This window comes from Hyla sarda, chromosome 13 (genome assembly GCF_029499605.1).
Source record: "Hyla sarda isolate aHylSar1 chromosome 13, aHylSar1.hap1, whole genome shotgun sequence".
Classification (NCBI taxonomy): Eukaryota; Metazoa; Chordata; class Amphibia; order Anura; family Hylidae; genus Hyla; species Hyla sarda.
The window spans coordinates 35,033,332-35,040,851 of NC_079201.1; positions in this window are offsets into that span (position 1 = coordinate 35,033,332).

Genomic DNA, 7,520 nt, shown 5'->3' on the forward strand with positions numbered 1-7,520 from the left:
TCATTGCTCTTTTCTGGATGGAGGTGATGGGGTTTCTGGCCGATAATCTAGACTTTCCTTTTATACTCAACCCTTTGGTGTGCCTGCTGGGAATTATTAATGAAGTGGCCTCTAGTTCACATAGAAGGTTGCTGATTTGTTTTCTGCTATTCTGTGGCTGTAAAGTGGTAGTAATGACATGGAAGGATACGTCCACTCCCCCGCTGTCTTGTTGGCTAACTTTGGTAAACAAATATGTCCCATTGTACCAGGCTCTACATCTGAGTCATAAGTGCCCTATGAAATTTGACAGGGTGTGGACCCCCTGGCTTTTGCTGGACATATCGCCTGACCCTCCGGCCAGACTGATCCAGTAGGTTTAGGGATTGGCCAAGCATGTCTCCAACCCTTAACCTCACTGAACATCTGTGGGGCCTCCTTAAGCGGAAGGTGGGAGAGCACAAAGTCTCTAACATCCACCAGCTCTGTGATGGTATCATGGAGGAGTGGAACAGGACTCCATTGGCAACCTATGAAGCTCTGGTGAACTCCATACCCAAGAGACTTAAAGGGGCATTCCAGGATGGATTTTTTTATTTATTTGAATATGCTTCAGGGGCTGTAAAGTAAGTGTTGTTCATAATATAGTGTCTGTACCTCTGCTTGATGGTGATTTCACAATTCCTCTGTGATATTTGGCCCAATGTTTATTTTTAACAGCATACAAAATGAGCGTTGTCTCAGGTTTTCCCAAGTTGCAGTGTGGCCTGAGACATTACATCGTTAGGTGTTTAGAGGGAGCCTGTCTTTGCTTCAATGGATGGAGCAACCGATGAGTGGGAGGTAGATCATTCTGCAGTGAATTGTAGGTTTGCAACAGCTTGAGGCACCCTGGTCTATTGCATTGAAGGGAGCACACTTGTGTTTCACTTGTGAGGTGGCTGTTGTGTGGGAGGAAGAAAAATGACCTCACACTGACAAACAAAGAATTATGGGACATGTAGTTCGAGGGAGGGAACTCCAACAGGAAATAGCCAGTTCACAAGAAGATAGTCACAGCTTTATTTATGACTCAAAACATAGCTGGATTCTTCCTATGTATTTCCATTACTGCCTGGCAGGTAAGTACTAAAATTACATTATGTTGGATAACCCATTTAAGACAGTGTTGGAAAATAATGGTGGCCACACAAAATACTGACACTTTGGGTCTAATTTGGTCATTGCCACTTAGGTGTGTTCTCACTTTAGTTGTCAAGGTTTAGACATTACTGGCTGTTTGTTGAGTTATTTTGAGAAAACAGCTAAATAAAAAAAAAAAAAAAAAAAACTGAAATATGGGCTGTGCGCTCACTACATTACATTGTAGCAGAGTGTCATATCTTCAGTTTTGTCACATAAAAAGATATGATAACATATTTACAAAAATGTGAGGGGTGTACTCACGTATGTGAGATACTGTATAAATAAAGAATTCATCGTTTTAAATAAATTACCAAATCTTATATTTTTGACAAAATTGAGATTTAGGTTAAAGGGGTATTCCGGACAAAAACATTTTATCCCCTATCCAAAGCATAGGGGATAAGATGTCTGATCGCGGGGGGCCTATCAAGATAGGCGTTTGACACTCCGGTCTAAAGGAATACTACGCCAGCACACAGGCATGCTGGCTTTATGTAGAGGTGCGCGCCTGTGCAACTACAGTTTACAAGGGTGCTTGCACAAAAATTCAGATTTTTTTTTTCATGTTTTTTGCCAGGTGCACTTTTGATAAATGCCTCCCTTAGTGTGCCTTTCTGTTGGCATAATCATGCACCAACAAGGCAATGCCATCTACATGGGTCCTTCAACAAGGTTTCGTACCTGTAAAGGTCTATCGTCTTGCCTCATATTGGATGTTGTTAGATATTGAATAATCACTTTTACAGCCTCTGTCTTACCAGATCCGGTATGTCCACTGCAGCCAAAGGAAAACAGAAAGAAAACAAAAATCTATATTTAAGAAGGATAAAATAAGTACAACATATTCAGTATTTCTCATACGTGAGTCCTTCCCTCACATTTTTGTAAATATTTTATTGCTGCAAGTAAAAGGGAGAAAACAGTCATTTACAGCTAAAAAAAAAGGATACCTATGGTCTTTGATCAGGCAATAATATTGTGAAACATCCAATTGCATGTGGATAAAAATGCCATATAGTATGAGATATAGTGCTTGTTTTTAATATAGGATATGCAAATGATAAATCTTTAATCAAACTTAAACACAGGGCCCTTGTGGCAAGTCAGGAAAATGTAACAAGATAAAATAAGAATAAAATCACGTGTTAGATAATGCACAATCAATTATAGCCTAAAGTACAATGCATGTTCTATAAAGCATAAAGTGTCCAAGTAGTGCCAAAAATTAGCTACTAAGCAATATATTAAAAGTCCTGTCTCCTGTGGAGAAAGGGATAACACTATGCAGCGCTGGTGGTACATGAAATAAGTCCCACTGTAGTTTGGCCTGGTAAAGCACTAGAAAGTCAGACACTGTGTCACAGTCTTTAAGTTCTTGTGGTACTATGTACCTATAGTTCTTATGGCGCTATGTATCTTGTATTAAATCTCTCACTTTATTTATTTTACTCTGAACTGACATTTTGGATAGGGGATAAGATGTCAAGAGGCGGCGTACCCCTTTAAGCCTCTTAGGTATGGAGTCCACCAGAGCTTTACAGGCTGTCACTAGAGCGATTTTTGATATGCAGAAAAATTGGAAACACAAAAGGGAAGCGCAACAATGTGCCGTAAAAGTATTCAGAGAAAAAGAAGGAAAAAAGGTGAAAAAAACTTGCTCACCTTCTGGTGTTGTGCAGTGAGCACAACACCATATTGCGCTTGTATCCCGTTTCAAAGGGAATAATGAGATCAGGGGGTGCAGCTCACACCGTGGCGTCCTGGGATTCCTGGACGTCTGGAGGATGCAAGAGATGAAGATCCCCGGGGCTCCGGTTCACGTTGTAAAAAGGTGTGTTAGAGCGCTCACTCCTGTAGAATAGCTTGACTGGGATCTTGGCAGTATAGAAGTAGCCGGACACGGTTGAGTTTAAGAGATAATAACCGGATTTTTATTAGGGTAGATCACAGATAACGCGTTTTGAGGGGTGGGACCCCCTCTTCGTCAGATCCAATGTTCTTTGATTCTGACGAAGAGGGGGTCCCACCCCTCGAAATGCGTTATCTGTGATCTACCCTAATAAAATCCGGTTATTATCTCTTAAACTCAACCGTGTCCGGCTACTTCTATACTGCCACGGTCCCACTAGAGCGATTTTGTCACTGTGTGTTGAGTTATTTTGAAGGGACTAAATACTGTATATTTATATAGTGTATATGGGGTAACAAAAAAGTAACCCCACACCGGCAAGTGTGTAGTCAGCCAGCCCCCTTGCTATCATACCTGTATGGATGCACTGAGCTCGGAGAGCTACTCTGCTGGCTAATGGTATCCGACAGTCCAGAAAAAAACAATGTTCTCCAACAGCCAGTTCGGTGAAAAATTGATGCTTCAATATTGACTTAAAAAAAAAAAATCTTTTCAATAAAGAAGCATCAATTTTTCACCGTACTGGCTGCTGGAGAACAATGTCTTTTCTGAAGTGTAAAGTGGGTGTATCTATAGTGCCATATTTACTACAGAGCAATTTAGGCAAACCCCTGTCTTGATAACACTATTTCTTACTGATCTGAAATCTGAATGGGAGAAGAGATGATTTTGGAACCAGAGCTCCCTTATACATCTGGACAAAGAAGAAATCTCTCACTAATTTATGAAAAGTTCGGTTTGTCCAAAAACTTTTTGAAAATCCTGAATTCAGTTCGGCTCGGTTTGACTCCAACCAGCAATGATATAAGCCCCTTAACATGTTTAAAACACTGCCTAACAGCTCTAAACCCTTGTCTATCACTGTTTTAAAGTGTTTTTAAGGCTCAGTTATGGCGACATGCGGTAAACCATGGTATCTATTCCAGCTCACCCATTTTTTAGGCTCACTCACACCAAAATAAAGCTACATAAAGTATCCCTGGTTGTCAGTAGATGCTTGCCAGGGTTAATATGCACATGGAGGCATGGAAAGACGCCACGGCTTTATCCCAGCATGCCAAAAATTATCCCTTTTTTGTGAGTAAGAACAGGTTCTTATTCTGTTCCCGCAGTATCAGGTACATATACGTGGTGATGAGGGTTGACTTCCCGCATCACCATGTACATGTACCTGATCCTTTTAAACTATCACCGCGCCACCGGGCCAACCGGGGACCAATTTAGCGGTCCCTGGCCGGATATTTCTGCTATTGGTCCGTCAGTACAGACGGACCAATAGCAGGGATATTGCTGGGGTCTCCTCCTTCCCCCTCTACTCCACACAGTGAAGCGATCGAAGGAGAGGGGGGCCCCCTTGGAGGAGGCCACCTGCAGCACTCAGGCTCCAATCCTAAGTTAGCCCTGTAGATGCTGCGGTCCCAGGATTACAGAGTTAGGGAGCTCCCTCTGTTCCCGATCGGCACTATGGAAAGTAAAATGCAGAGCGCCGATGGTTGTCATGGCAACAGAAGCTGATCAGACTCTACCTAAGGTAGAGTCTGATCTGCTATCCTATGCCTGTCAGTGTAAAACTGACAAATATAGGCATAATTCAGTGGAGTGTAGATGTATACTCCCCTGAATTATGTGTATGATAGTAAAAAAAAAAAAAAAGTTAAGTGAAAGTCAAATAAAAGATGGGAAAAAATGACAAAAATTCAAAAATGTAAAAAAATATATAAAAATAATAAAATACATTATATATATATATATATATATATATATATATATATAAAATATTATACACCCAAAAACACACTCAAAAATAGTCCCCCCCAAAAACGTCAACATGTCCCGCAAAAAACACAATTCTCCTCACACAATTGCATCAGTGAAAAAATTTGACGTATAAACATAATTTTTTTTTTACAAAAAAAGTTTTTGTGCTATAAATGTACTAAAACATGAAAGCATATAAATTTGGTATCGCCATAATCGTATCAACGGTTAACATTTATACCGCATTATGAACGACCTAAAAAAATTTATAAAAACAACTCCAGAATAGATTTATTTTATTTTATTTATCTCCTTAACAACGAAGGACATATATTTACGTCCTCCCTTGATATGCTGCAGGGTCATGCCCTGTATTAACCCTTCAGACGCGGCAATCGAAGCTGACCACCGCGTCTGAAGCGAGCGTGAAAGTATCCCGGCTGCTCAGTCGGGCTGTTCGGGACTGCCGCAGTCAAATCGCGGCGTCCCGAACAGCTTACAGGACTCTGGGAGGGCCCTTACCTGCCTCCTCGGTGTCTGATCGGCGAATGACTGCTCCGTGCCTGAGATCCAGACAGGAGCAGTCAAGAGCCGATAACACTGATCACAGGCGTGTTAATACACGCCAGTGATCAGCATGAGAGATCAGTGTGTGCAGTGTTATAGCTCCCTATGGGACCTATAACACTGCAAATAAAAAGTAAAAAAAAAGTGTTAATAAAGATCATTTAACCCCTTCCCTAATAAAAGTTTGAATCACCCCCCTTTTCACATAAAAAAATAAAACTGTGTAAATAAAAATAAACATATGTGGTATCGCCGCATGCCTAAATGTCCGAACTATAAAAATATATTGTTAATTAAACCGCACGGTCAATGGCGTACATGTAAAAAAAAATTCCAAAATCCAAAAAAGCGTATTTTTGGTCACTTTTTATACCATTAAAAAATGAATAAAAAGTTGTCAAATCAAAACAAAAATGGTACCGATAAAAACTTTTGATCATGGCGCAAAAAAAATTAGCCCTCATATTGCCCTGTACGTGGAAAAATAAAAAAGTTATAGTGGTCAGAAGATGACATTTTTTAATGTATACATTTTCCTGCATGTAGTTATGATTTTTTCTAGAAGTACGACAAAATTAAACCTGTATAAGCAAGGTACCATTTCAACCATATGGACCTACAGAATAATGATAAGGTGTCATTTTTACCAAAATATGCACTGCGTAGAAACGGAAGCCCCCAAAAGTTACAAAATGGCGTTTTGATTTTATAAAGGTAAGGAGGAAAAAACGAAAATGCAAAAACTGAAAAATCCTGCGTCCTACCTCATAAAAAACGATCAGCGTGCCACATGTACCCCAGAATGGTACCAATGAAAGTGTCAACTTGTCTCCCAAACATATTTTTGCACCCAAAGGCCTCTGCAACTTTATATGACACCAACAAAATATCCTAAACTAAATGGAGGCCCAAAATCCACACAGCACACCTTCATGTATGAGGCCTGTGTGTGAGACAAAGGCAAAATATGGGATATTTCTGAATACATGAGAATTTCGGGGAATAAATCTTGAGTTGCATTTCTCTCTCAACACCTGCTGTGTTACAGAAAAAAAATTATTAAAATTGGAAAATCTGCAAAAAATTTACATTTTGAAATTTTGCCTCCACTTTGCTTTCATGTCTATAAAACGCCTAAAGGGTTATTACACTTCTTTAATGTCATTCTGACTACATTAAGGGGTGCAGAAAATTTAGAAAAATGCTAATTTGTCATTTTTTAAATATAATATGTAAAAAAAAAAAAAACTATCCCAGAATCGCTTTCATAAGTAAAAGCGTTCCAAAGTTATTACAAAATAAGTGGGCACATGTCAGATTATGAAAATTTGCCTTGGTCATTAATGGGGTACTCCGGTGGCAAACATTTTTTTGTAAATCAACTGGTGCCCGAAAGTTAAACAGATTTGTAAATTACTTCTATTAGAAAATCTTTACCCTTACAGTACTTTTTAGCAGCTGTATGTTACAGAGGAAATTCTTTTCTTTTTGAATTTTTTTTGTCTTGTCCACAGTTATCTCTGCTGACACCTGATGCCCTTATCAGGAATTGTCCAGAGCAGGAGAAAATCCCCATTGCAAACCTATGCTGCTCTGGACAGTTCCTGACACGGACATAAGTGTTAGCAGAGAGCACTGTGGACAAGACAAAAAATAAATTTAAAATTTCCTCTGTAGTATTCAGCTGCTAAAAAGTACTGGAAGGGTAACCATTTTTTAATAGAAGTAATTTACAAATCTGTTTAACTTTCTGGCACCAGTTGATTTAAAAAAAAAAAAAAAGTTTTCTACCGGAGTACCCCTTTAAGGTCAAAACAGGCTAAGGAATAAAGGGGTTAAGCTAGTAAATGAAAAAGCCGGCATGCATTTTTCTAAGCGTTCCAAAAATTATCCCTTTTTTGGGAGTAGTAACAGAATTGGCATTCTATAATAGTGAAGACTGAAGAAGAAATAGCTTTTGTATGAAAAGCTGAAAAAATATCCCTTTTCTGGGGATGATGGTTTGTGTATGTGTAGGCCTGGCAGGAAGCAGGGTGATGGTGGATTGGTGTTACAAGTAGTAGCCCACGTACAGTAGTTGGTGGCTGACTGATATAAATAGCATACAGCATGAGATGGAAGA